The sequence below is a fragment of the Petaurus breviceps genome, unplaced genomic scaffold, assembly GCF_028583685.1.
Source record: "Petaurus breviceps papuanus isolate PSGF00001 unplaced genomic scaffold, PetGlider_PUasm1.0 90879, whole genome shotgun sequence".
Taxonomy (NCBI): domain Eukaryota; kingdom Metazoa; phylum Chordata; class Mammalia; order Diprotodontia; family Petauridae; genus Petaurus; species Petaurus breviceps.
Window position 1 is genome coordinate 2,207,363 of NW_027187368.1, and position 13,620 is coordinate 2,220,982.

Here is a 13,620-nt window from a genome sequence, read left to right on the forward strand (position 1 = left end):
TCATAAAAGAGGAACCATTGGCATATAGGATGTGGATAGGGTTCTGCAAAGGGGGTATCAGAGAGGTCATTTCAGAGTCTCTTGGCCATATCTACCACAGAGGAATGGGGAGGCTCCCCATTAAATTTGGAAAATAACATTCATATCAGGGAATAACATGACTGGGTTGACAACCAAATAACACTTTAGCGTCACATTTTTTCTGCCTAATAAAGTCACTTCATATCTAGCAAGTCTTTGATCAGAGAAGCTTGAGTATGACAAGCCTCAACCTCATGGGGATACTGCATGACAAGTGGGGCCCCTAAAACCAAATCACATGCCTTTTTAACTAAAAGAGTGGTGGCTGCTACCACTTTTAAGCAAGGAGGAGCCTCTGTATCCACTGAATCTGGCTGAACAGAATAGTATGCTATATGGTGAAGAGAGGGACCAAGTGATTGAGTGAGGACCCCTGAAACTACTTCCTTATGTTTGTGTACAAAAAGAGAAAAGGGCTTACTGTAATCTAGAAGTCCTAGCACTGGAGTTAATGGCTTTCTTAAAGTGCACAAGAGCAATAAGATTCTGGTTCAGGCTGCAAAGGTTCTGAAATGTTTAGTTAGAAAAACTAGAGACAGTGATCTCAGCGGAGGATGGAATCTACTGGAGGGACTATCCATGTAGCTGCTCCCAAAATAACAGGCAATTGAAGTTGTGGGAAACAGCAGTTGTTGAAAAGCCTGTACATGCTTTGAGGAAACAGCGAGTACCAGCAGAAAGAATGAAACTAAGGTACTTCCCCTGGGGGAGGCATCAGTGCACCTTTGATCTAGAAACCTTCTGAACCCTTACATTATGTTGAAGAAGAAGCTGTTAGCTGTCGTTTTGACTGACCTCAGTGCTAGGTGCTGCTAGTAGATTATCAACATACTGAGCCAGAGAGGAACCCTTGAAACTAATTGAAGCTAAATATTGCAGCAGTCTTTGAGAGAACAAAATGAGACTTTCTACATACCCTTGAGACAGCTGAGTCCATGTTTATTGTGTGTTCTTCCAGGTGAAGGCAAACAGGACTTGAGTGTCTGGGTGAATGAGAATGCTGGGGGGGAAAAAGCTGAACAAAGACCTATCACAGCAAAACAAGTAGCCTCACAGGAAATTTGAGGAGATGATGATCATAGGACTGGGAACTATTGGATGTCTGGGTATAGTATAAGCATTAATATCCTGTTAGTCTTGTACAGAGTGATAAACAGGTTTATTATCAGGGCCTGACTTGGGTTTCTTAATGAGGATAGGAGTGTACCAAGAGGATTTACATGGAACAATAATACCTTGATCACTCAGAGATTCAATGATGGGTATAATGCCTTTGATGGCCTCTCTGGACAAAGGATTTTGAGGAATGGATAGGGTGGCACCTCCTTTAGTCTTGATGCTTAAGGGGACAGCAGATTTTAACAATTTTTAACAATCCTATATCTGAGAATCAGGGATGTCAGATGGGATCCCAGGACTATCATCAGGGGTCTCTTGGGTGTTCTGAACCAATATAGGGAACAAAGAGAGGAAGTCTTCAGGGACTTGCAAAGACAGATTATCCATCAGGGAGCAGGAAATAGTGGCCCTAAGTTTACAAAGAAGATCATGGCCCAACAGGTTAACAGGAGACTTGGGCATAAGGAGGAAAGAATGTTCCACTGAGAGAGATCCAATAATAACCATATAGGGAGACAATTTGGAGACACTTTGAAGTTTCCCCAAGATTCCAGTATTTAGAGCTCCAACAGAAGTATACTCTGAATCTATTTTGCTCATCAAAATCAGATTAGAAGTTCCAGTACCTAATAAGCAGCAAATATAAATCATATTACCAACTTTAAGGGAGACATGGGGGTTCACCAGTTTGGGGAGAGGTAGAGACTGGGTTAATTGGAGCAAGGATATTAGGATTGGGAAAAATGAAAAGATTTCTCACCCAAATCTATGTCCATGTTCCTCTCCATACGCTCATGCCAAAGATCCTTCCTGGGTTCTTCCAAGGTCCCTTCTATTTCTGTTATTTCAGTCCCTCTTCTTTCTACATTCTCTGACAAGAGGGCCCTTTTGTAACAACAAAAGCACTCATGTAGCCCCCCAGTTCCTTGATACAGTTTGAATAGGAGCCGGAGCTGCTTGGGCAGGGGCCCAGGCTTGGAAGGGAGCCGGAACTGCTTGGGCAGGGGCCAAGATTGTTTGAGGTTTTGGCTTAGGTTTCTCCTCTTTATCTCTCCCTTCATAAACATATTGAGCGATGCTTTTAAGCTCACCAATGCCCTTTTCCTGCCAACCAGTACAACTCTTATGAAAATATTTTCATATTTCTGGCATAGATTAGTTAACAAAGACTGAATTAATAATTTTCGCGTCTATCAGATTGAGTAGGTCCAACCCAGTGTACCGCCTAGCACTCTTATACAACCTGTCATAAAAGTGATTAGGGGTTTCATTTTCTTCTTGAACAATTTCTTGGAACTTACTCTAATTTTCAGAGTGGATAGAACACATCCATGTCTCTGATCAAAGGTCTCCTAGCCTACTATAGCCTGGGATAGTTGGCTAGAATATTAGGGTTCCAATGAGGATCTTGTGATGGCCAATTAGGAAGACCTGACAGACCAGCAAGTACTCCTACTACTGGGGCTTGTCTGTTTGCAGCCTCAGTAATGGCAGTTCTTTTCCTCAGGGAGAGTAAGGTCCCCATTAAATCACTTACATCTCCCCAGTTAGGATTATAACCTCTAAATATGACCTGAAATTGGGTTGTAACAGCCCCAGGATCCTTATTAAATTTAGGAGTATTTCTCCTCCATGAGGAGAAATCACAGGGACTGAAAGGTTGATGATTTCTTATGGATAATAATATTTGGGTTGGTTGGATCAGGTACAATCCTTTCCCAAAAAGGAAAGTCACCTGCCACAGGTCCCTCATGTTCAAAGGAGATCAAATCTCTTGTTACACCAGGAGGGGAGTAAGATGGAAGAAGGAGAAGGGGATGCCTATTTATCAGCATGCCTTGTGGGTTGGCCTTCATTTTCAGAGGACCTAAATGATATCACTATGTTGGAGTCAAGTTACAGTGTGTCTGACTGTAGCTGATTAGACCAACACAAGCTCCGAAGGCTCTACCACAGGTCAGACACAAATAGTCCACATGAACATTTGTACTGGAGATGTCCCTAAATTGGTGCAACTCATGTTTCTTTAGACCTACTGCAATTCTGTCTTGCTCAGTCTTTTGCCATTGTCTCCCATGTCACATAGTCAACTCCAAAGTTCTTCAGTGAGACCTCGAGAGTGTCCTTGCATCACTTCATCTGACCACCATATGAGCACCTGCCTTGTATGAATTCTCCATAAAATGGTCTTTTAGGCAAATGTATGTTTGGCATTTGAACAATTTGAACCAGAACCTCCAGCCTATTGGAGTCATGCTCTCTGCAAGGAGCATGCCTAGAAGTGTGAGATAGAGAAAGTGAAGTAACAAAAAGAGTGGTGGTAGTCCCAAAAGACTGGGGAGGAATAAACAGGACAAAATATAAAGAAGAAAGCCTGTTAGGGGGTGTTGGGCACAGTCCATCAGATAAAGTGGGCCAGAAAATCAATATTGCATCTGATATGAAATGAGTTATTTCTTTAATTAATTAATTAATTTACTTTTAGTTTCCAACATTCAGTTCCACAAGCTTTTGAGTTCCAAATTTTCTCCCCCTCTCTTTCCCCCATGGCGGCATGCAATCCAATATAGGTTCTACGAATACCTTCACATTAAACATTAGTCAAGTTGTAAAGAAATATTATAACCAATGGAATGAATGAGAAAGAAGGAACAAAACAAAACAAAAAGAGAGAGCAGATAGTTTGCTTCAGTCTGCATTCAGACTCTGTAAATCTTTCTCTGGATGTGGACAGTCTTTTCCATCATGAGTCCTCTGGAGTTGTCTTATAGCCTTGCATTGCTGAGATGAGCCCAGTCTATCAAAGTCAGTCATCACAGATACGACGTGTCTAATTGTGTCCAAGTTCTCCTGTTTCTGCTCCTCTCACTCAACATCAGTCTGCTCCTCATTTCTTATAGCACAACATTCATATACCACAACTTGTTTAGCCATTCCCTAATTGATGGACATTCCCTTGATTTCCTGAAATGAGTTCTTTCCGATGGTTAACCTTAATGTCTTCAATTTATAGTAATGAAAAGTATCATAATGAGGCCAAAATAAATTACCAGTTGAATCTTTTGTAGTCTTAGACCAAATTTCACATAATTCAACAGCACATTTTTTTGGCTATTTTTTGTTTGAACCAGGAGTTTTCCCTGGTTCCAGGATATAAGAAATTTTTCCAGAGGGGTTCTTTTTGGTTTGCTATTACTGGGTCCCATCTTTCCCTTAAAGGAGCTTTCCCGACAGTATAGGAGCTTCCCCAGCAATGTGGGGACTTATCTTAGTTTGGAAGAATTCAAAATTTAGGGGAAATTGAACCTCTTGGTCAGTCTTCCAATGAAGTAATTCCTCAGTGAAAAAATCCAACTGGAGCTCACTTTAGGGAGTTATTCTAAAAGGTTGTCCAGGGGACCAAGGTCCCCTGTGAAGTCCCTTCATTGTTGCCAGCTATCATGAGTGAATCTATAAAAACTGAGGAAACAAAGTCTGAGCTGTCTGACATATTTGCAAGGTTTGCAGTTACAGAACAAATTGGATCCAGGGCCCCTCAGCAGGCACAAAGACCCAGAATACAGATTTTTATACATTAAAAGAAAACAATAAACAGTATACAAAACAGGTTATAGGATTATGTTATCTGATGTCTTACTGGAGGTTGGATTTGGGAATTTCTGAGTTGGGAGGAGTGAGTGAGCAGGTGAAATTCCCCCAAATCAGGTAATTTACAGGAAAACAAAACTGAAGTCTCAAAATGGAGTCAGTTTGATTCTCACAAGACCCAGGTCTTATTATTAAATCCAATGTTCTTCCTGTTAAACTAAGCTGCCTTTTATGAACTTGTGAAACCTTCCTGCTCTTCCCCTCCAGCCTCAGTTAGGATCTTTTAAACCAGAGATTTCAAACATGTCAGAGCTGCATATTGTCCACAACCCTACTGAAAGTGTGGCCAGAACCAGATTACAATTGGGAAATATTTAACAAAATAAAAATACAACAAACCATAGATAACATGTTTATACAGCTGAATGGCTCCTTTTCTGTTTAAATTTGACATTGCTATTTTAAGCTTTCATAGCTTTTGTCGCTATTGTGTCTTAACCATGTTCTAATATATAGATATCTAGATATAGATACATATATCGTAGTTATTTATCTGTATATTCAACTTTCCCAGCTTGACTGTAAGTTCCCTGTGGGCAAAGACAATGAATGTCTTTTTCATCTCTTTATTCTCCCTCAGCATGTATTATAGGCCTTTGCACAGAGTACATACTTAGTAAATGTTCATTGATTTGATAATGTGTGTGTATTTGTGTATGGTGGTGAGGAGGAGGTCCTGATTGATGATTTCGCCCATGTATCAAACTCCTATTAAAAAATTCTCTCTTCATGCAGATTGGCAACTATTCTACAATTTACAACCCTAGAGAATTGCCTGGGACATTAAGAGGTTAGGTATTTTTCCCAAGGTCACAGAGCCAGTACATGACAGGCAGGATTTGAACCATATCTTCCTGGCTCTTAGGCAGGCTTTTCATTCACTACACCATGATTCCTCCCTTTTTAAATTTAATAAGTTCAGCCCATAAATAACCTAAGCTCTCCCAACCCAAGTGAGGAAAGAGTCTATAAATACTACTGAAGAATGAGGCTTATTAATGAAGAAATGTATATAAAAAATTATGAAATGTCAGAAATGGAAGGAAACTTAGAACACAGAATGTCAAAATATAAAAGGTTAGAAGCAGAAGGGACCTGATGAACTGGAATGTTGGAACAAAGAACACAAAGCCTAGGACTATAAAATATTGAATATTAGAATAGGAATTAACTTTGTAGCACAGAATGTTAGAATTGGAAGGAACCTTAGAATGTACAATGTCAGAAGAAAGCAGGTAAAGATAGTAGAGCATTAGAATTGACCCCAATGTAGTCCAACCCCCTCATTTGCTAGTAGGAAAACTAAAGAAGGTGAAATGATTTATTCAGGGTCAAACAACCTGGACCAGAGGTGGAGACCAGAACTGGAACCCAGACTTCCTAGCTCCAAGTTCAGGCTTTTCCACTTTTATCACAGCTACTTCTAAAAACTATGCAATACAACTAAGAAAGAACTTGATAAATGATTTGACTAAACTTTGTGGGGCAGCTAAGTGGCACAATGAATAGAGCACGGGCCCTAGGGTCAGGAGGACCTGAGTTCAAATTTAGCCTCAGACACTTAACACAACTAACTGTGTGACCTTGAGCGAATCACTTAACTCCAATTGCCTTGCCTTCCCCCCTCCAAAAACAAAAAAACTTTGCTTCTCTACTGACAGACAGGAGACCAGGCAACATCCTAGGAGTTCTGGAGAGCCTAAGTGAACAGATCTCCTAAATGTAGAGACCCTGCACTAAATAAATAAGGTGTGAACCCAGGGAAACAAAATAAACCCATAACATTATTCTAGGAAAGGGAAGGGGAATTGTTGTGATAGAGTTTTAAGCTAAATGCTAATTAATTGAGCTGGAATATAAACGGGACTTGCCACACAGCCTTGGAACAGAAATCCTAACTCTCTTGCTTGAGGCATATTTCAAACTTCCCTCCATAGTCCCTACTTGCTGGAAATCGGGAAATCTCATTGTCTGAAAAATCTCTTCCTCCTAGCATACCTGGATCCTCATGCATCTTGGGACTTGCACGTCTGAAACCAGCTATCCCAGTTGTAGAATCATAGAATAGTAGATCTAGATGAGAACTTTAGAACATTGAACATATATTGTTAAAACGAAAAGGGAACATTAGAACAGAAAACGCTAGAGCTGTAAGAGAGCTTAATACAGGATTTCCCAACCTTTTAAACATGAGGAAATTTTAAATGCCAGAATTGTTCAATGATCCTTCATATAATGGTATTTGTACCATTTTTATTTCTTGACTGAGAGAATTCATAATGATAAAAAGCTAGAATGGATTCAGTAATTCTTTAAATTAATTTTTAATTTATTAATCACAGCAGGGCCTATGTACATTTGAAAAATAGTAATGCATCTATGTATAAGACATTCAGTCTACAGAAGGCATGTTTTCTTTTTTACTGACCTACATATATATTCAAAGACCCCTTGCAGTTATTCCCCACCCTTTTCCCTGGAGTTTGTGATCCACAATTTGGGAAGCCTTCCTTTAGAACAAAGGACAATTTATCTGAAGGGAAAATTTAGAACATAGAATATAGAATGTGAGAGCTGAAGGGGGCATTAGACTGTACAGTATTAGAAATGGAAGGCACTCAGGATCATAGAATATAGTGTTGGCACTGGGGAAAAAAATTAGAGCTAGAATATTAGAATTAGAAATTAGTTTTAGAAAATGGAATGTTAGAGCCAGTAGGAGCCTTAAGAGGTCATCTAGTACAGGAATTTTCAATTTATAGATGAGGGGGCCCAAACAAGAGAATTGATTTGCCTGGAGTCGCTCTGTTAGTTTGAAATATGGCTTCAGATAGGTTTACTATATGGCAGAGCCAACACTAGAACCCATACCTCAGCTCTTTGCCTAGTATTCTTTCTACTATGCCACAGCTATCTCTAAGCACTATGAAATACAAAGATATCTCTCTAAAGGAGGGAATTAAAAATAGAATTTTTCTTCCAAAATGTTGAACAGAAAATTTCTATGTAACTTCCAGGGCCATATCTTGTTTGTCACAAAATACTTATTATTTCTTATAGCTAGGCTAAAAATCGTTATAGTGGGATGGGGGAGGGGTGGCAAAATGGGGTGTGTGTTTGATTGCAATCATGCCATGAAAAGAGTCTTGAATATGGAATCAAAGGACATTAGTTTATGTCTTGCCTCTAAAATTATACATCTGTTGTGACTTTGGACAGTTAGTCACTTCAAGTCTTTGGGCCACAGTTTTCTCATTTAGAAAAGGAGGGATGTGAACTAAATCAGGGTTTTTAATCTTTTTTGTGTCATGTACTGCTTTGGCAGTCTATGAATCCGTTCTCAGAATAATATTTTAAATGTTTAAAACAAAATAAATAGGATTATAAAGGAAATCAATTATTTTGAAACCTTTATTAAAATATTTTTTAAAAAGCAAGTTCATAGACCCCAAGTTAATAACTCCTGAACTAGATAATATCTAGAGTCCTTTCTAAATAAATGGTTACATGATCCTAAATGAAATGTGTCTAGCATTATCTAGGCTCAGTGGCTTAGATGAAACACAATAATAATAGTAATAGCTAGCATTTATTTGTCAGCTTACTAGATTTAAACTCTACGTGGGTAGGGACTTTTTTTTATCTAAACCATATATCTTCCCTACTATCCAGCACAAAGTGCTTTATACAATATGTACTTTAAATGGTTATTGAATATAGTGCTTTGAGGTTTACAAAATATTTTACATATATAATTTTTGTGTTAGAGGCTCCCTACTGCCACAAAAAGCCCAAGACACATTAGGTACGTCCCTTTCACTTCTCTCTCTCATCTATCTCTGCTCAAACGAGGAAAGGAAGGAAAGGGGAAGGGAATGCACATTTATTAAGTGCTTACTATGAGCCAGCCACTGTTCTAAGCTCTTTACAAATATTATTGCATTTGATCTTTATAACCCTGTGTGGTAGGTGCTGCTACTATTCTCATTTTCTAGTTCAGGAAACTGAGGCAAACAGAGGGTAACTTGCCCATGGTCACATAGCTAGTATCTGAGGCTAGATTTGAAATCAAGTCTTCCTGACAGGGAAATCAATGTCTGACAGGGGTGAGGAACCTGTGGCCTCAAGGTCACATGTGGTCCTCTAGGTCCTTAAGTGCAGCCCTTTGTTCTGTGAAGTTTGGATTCAGTCAAAGTGCTTGAGGCCACAGGTTCCTCACCCCTCAATGCAGTTCCTGTAAGTCTGATTATCAGCTTCCCTAATAAGAACTCAGGCTTATAATGACAAATTTTACAATATTTTACTTACATATATGCTCTCCTGGTCAATTAACAGTCCTGATTCCCACTTCTAGTCAAGTTTGGGTGAATTGGCCCTATGTGCCCGCTTTTGCCCAACATCTGAATCATGTGCCTCCCCTTGGAGAGTACCTCCCACTGAGGTGTTTGTTTTTTGATTTAGGAAGGGACTCATGCTTTCTTCTCCTTTTCCTTTCCATTTTCCCCTTTATTTTGTGACAGCTAAGTTAGTTCATAAAAATCATCTTGAAGCTTTTCTGAGGTTCAAGAAAGTTGAGGAGGTACAGAGTTGACTTTTTTCTGAACATATGTCTGTAACACAAATTGGAGTATGTGGATAACTCTGCCAAATGGCTATATATGCATTCAGTCTTCACAATACCTGTGAAATGGGACATACAAGTCTTATTTTCTTGTTTTATATTTGAGGAATCTGAGGAGAAAGATATGTGACTTGACAAAAGTTATATGATGAGTTAGTGACAAAGCTGATACTGGAATCCAGGTCTTTTGACTTAAAGTTCAGGGCTCTTTCCACCAAGTCATTGTCCCCATGCCTAAATGGGGCTTTTAGTTTTGCCAAGAAAATAATAAGAACTCCTATTTTTATAGCATTTTAAAGTATGCAATGTACTTTCCCCACAATAACTTTGTGAGATAGGTAGAATAAGTATAATTATCCCCATTTGCAAAGAAGGAAACTGAGGCTCAAAGCTATTAAGTAACCTTCCTAAGGTCACAGATACAGCATTCAGAACTAATATTCAAATTCATATATCTTAACTCAAAAGCTAGTGCCCTTTTCATCTGTACTACATCTGTACTCTTATTTATAGAAATTTAATACAGCCTGATTTGATCTCAGTCAATAAACATTTATTTAGTGCCTGCTGTGTACCAAGAACTCTGCTAAGCCATTACCGCTACAAAAAAAAAAACCTCTACAAAAAGAGGTAAATGAATATCCCTTCCCTCAAAGAGTTTACAGTCTAATGGAAGAGATTATAAACAAACACATATGTACAAACAAGTGTATATACAGGATAGGTAAGAAATAATTAAGACAGAAGGTACTAAAATTAAGAGAGGTTGAGAAAGGCTTCCAGTAAAAGATGGGATTTTAGTTGAGACCTGAAAGAAGCCAGGGAAGTCAGTAAGTGTAGATGATGAAGAAATGCATTTCAGGCATTTCTAGAGAAAATGCCTGAAGCTGAGAGATGGAATATTTTGTTCGTGGAACAGCCAGGAGGCCGGTGTCACTGGATCAGGGTACGTAACATAGAGAAAGATGTATGTAAGTAGACTACTGGAAAGGTAGGAAGGGGCTAGAGTGGATAGAGACTCGAGGCAGATAGACCCACTAGCAGACTACTGCAATAATTCAGGCATGAGGTGATAGATCCTATACCAGCATGGTAGTAGTGTCACAGGATAGAAGAGGGCATATTTGAGAAATGTTGTAAAGGTGGAAACCTTGGCAACAGATTAGATATGGGAAGGTGAGAGATAGTGAGGAGTCAAGGATAACTCGTAGTTGCAAGCTTGTGTGACTGGAAGAATAATATTGTCCTCTTCAGTAATAGGGAAGTTGGGGGCCAGGAGGATTTAGAGGAAATGATAATGAATTCTGTTTTGGACTTGTTGAGTTTACCAGACATCCACTTTGAGATATCTGAAAGGCAGTTGAAGCTGCCGGACTAGGGGTTAGGAGAAAGGCAAAAGCAGGATGAGGAGATTTAAGAATCATCAATATAGAGATGGTAATTAAATCCATGGGAACAGAATAGATCACTAAGTGAAATAGTATAAAGAGAAGAGGGCCCAGTACAGAACCCTGATTTCCTGGGAATTAATTGTTTTTGTGCTCAATCATTCAATATTCACTTTACAAAACCAACGTAGCATTTTGTTTATAAGAAAAGAAAATCATTGAATTTAGGACTGGAAAGGGACCTTAGAAATAATTTATTCTAATGCCCCTCATTAGAAGAAAGAAAACAGAGACCCAAAGAGGGAAAGCATCTTGCTGAAAATCATACACTACAGTAAGTAGTAGAGCCAGAAATGGAAACCAGGTCTTCTGACTTCAAATTCCTTAACTCTTTCTGCTATATCACTTTATAGATGATTCATGGCAAATTCTCTAATTTAGCTGTCCAATCAGGTCGATATAATTTAGAGATATCTAACTAAGTATTATTACATATGAACCATTTTATAAAACTTTAAATTTAACTACATATGGTATATGACCCTGCCCTATTAAGTCAGAGGATGGGAAATGTTTTTCTATTATTTTCTTTAGGTTTAAGGGATGGAACATAAGCCAAGCAGTTGTAAATCTATTTGTAAACCTCACCTCCCCATCCCCATCCCCAGCCATGACTTAGCAATCTATGAACTAGAACGTGGTTGGAGCAAGTCTCTAGGCCAAGGACAGGTATCGGTTGTTCATTGATCATAGGGTGTAGATATTATCTAAGCCTTACCAATGAAACCAGTATAGGGATATATAGGTTGGGTTGACAACTTAACCAGAAAAGGCAAACCTGTGAATGTGCCCCAGGTGAACCAACCTAGGCAGAGATAAAGGGTAAGTGGAGAGAAGGAGAACCCAGAGGGTCTAGCATTGAAATCTCTAGAAGGACAAGGCAAGGGACTATGCATTTATTTCAGAAGAAAACTGGAGAAGAAATCTTCAGAGGACACATAGGTAGGATCTTTCGTAGCTAGGAAGTCAGGGTGAAAGAATAGGACTTTAAGACACATGGCTGGATGACATAGGCTGTTGGATATGTCCTTGCTGGCTGGATACCTACCTAGTAGAAGGTATCATCAGGTGAGAGGGAAGAATTTGGAAAAGGTTTTCCTTTCCTGCCTCTAGACTAGGTTTCCACACAGAGCTAAGGATTTTAGGATCATAGTCTAGAACCACAGAGACACACATTACCAAGACAAATCTATTGGCTAGAAATATCATCATCCTCATCCTTATCACTCAGATTCCTATAGTATTTTACAGTTTACAAAGCACTTCCTTCAAAATACCTCTATGGGGCAGGTAGTACGGGCATTGTTATCAACATTTTACAGGTTAGCAAATCGAGATTCAAAAATGGTGAAATGACTTGCTCAAGATTACACAAATATTAAATTTTAGGGTTGGTACTTGAACCCTGCTCTCCTGGCTCTTAGTTCATGATTCCTTACATTTTACCAGGCAGGCTGCCCTCCCCTAAAATTGACTTAACTTCTAGCCCAGGCAACATTGGGTCACTTGGCTCCGAGGTTAAGCACTAAGACCTGAAGGACTAAGTGGTGCAGTGAATAGAACACCGGCCCTGGAGTCAAGAGGACCTGAGTTCAAATCCAGCCACATACACTTAACACTATCCATATGACCTTGGGCAAGTTACTTAGCCCCAATTGCCCTGCCTTCCCCCCTCCAAAAAAAAGAACTAAGATCTACAATAAGGGGCAGAGGAAACTAAGAAAGAATAAGACCTACTTTCAAGAGCATTATGTTGTGAGACCAAGATTACCTGATAACCTGTAACTTGTAAACTTTCCTTTTTAGTGGATATTATAAATTATCACCTGTTCCCATACTTCCTTGTAGTGCTTAACAATTAAATCCTTTAAAAGAAGGATTAAATACATTTTTAAAGAAGTAGAAAAAGGGAAAGCCCTGTGTCCTCTCCTTCAGACATATTTTAACAGTGCCAAAATTCTGCCCCAGATATCGCTTTCTCCCCTGGGGCAGAACTTCTTCCCCTTGCCATCCTTCATCAACTTCCTGGATAATCCATATACTGGTCTTTTGCCCTAGAGAATCAAGTCTGCATAATCTGAATTCCTGGGAGAGAGAGGCTGAGGGAAGAGACTAGTGGTCTTGGATACAGAGCTGTGAGACATGGGCTACCTTTCTGTCCTTACTGCCTGGCTTAGCTAGTGACCCTGTATGCTTACTGGAAGTGGCCTCTAACCTCCTGGTCATAGAAGACCCATCCCCATCTCTGGCTATAGATGTGGTATCAGAAGTGAATGAAATGTGATTAAAGAAGAATTTAGGGGTAAGGAATGTGGTGGCAACAATGAAGTAATTAAGGATACCAACAGATCAAGTCCTGGGGGCTTGCTGGTAGAATGGAGGAATGGGATGACCCATTTTTCTTTTATAAAGGAGTGAATTTTAGAGCCTCTCATTCCCCAGAGTTCTATAGTCCAACCAGGGATGAAACAGCTAGACTAGATGAAACTGTTAGACTTGAAAGGCTTTTACCTTTGAGAGCATCTAGTCCAAACTCCTCAGGTTAGAGAGGAGGAAACTGAGGCATAGAGAGAGGAAGTGACTTGCCCAAGGTCAAAGAGCAAGGTAAACATTCAAGGCAATCATGTGTCTACTGTAAAATATCGTGTTACTGACTTGCTCAATAGCTCATTCTACTTTTTGATTTCAGCTTTCCAGATATCT

General features: G+C 39.4%; 1 protein-coding gene and 1 long non-coding RNA gene across 2 annotated transcripts in view; one reads left to right on the plus strand and one right to left on the minus strand.

The window, feature by feature from the left end:
- Positions 1–6,278, minus strand: part of LOC138150372 (uncharacterized) — a 52,709-nt gene extending 46,431 nt beyond the window's left edge. The window contains exon 1 of the long non-coding RNA XR_011165559.1: positions 1,961–6,278. This is a non-coding gene — a long non-coding RNA (uncharacterized lncRNA). The remainder of the gene's footprint in view (positions 1–1,960) is intronic.
- Positions 1–13,620, plus strand: part of TTLL11 (tubulin tyrosine ligase like 11) — a 264,316-nt gene that overhangs the window by 152,434 nt on the left and 98,262 nt on the right. The gene's annotated exons all lie outside the window — the stretch shown is intronic.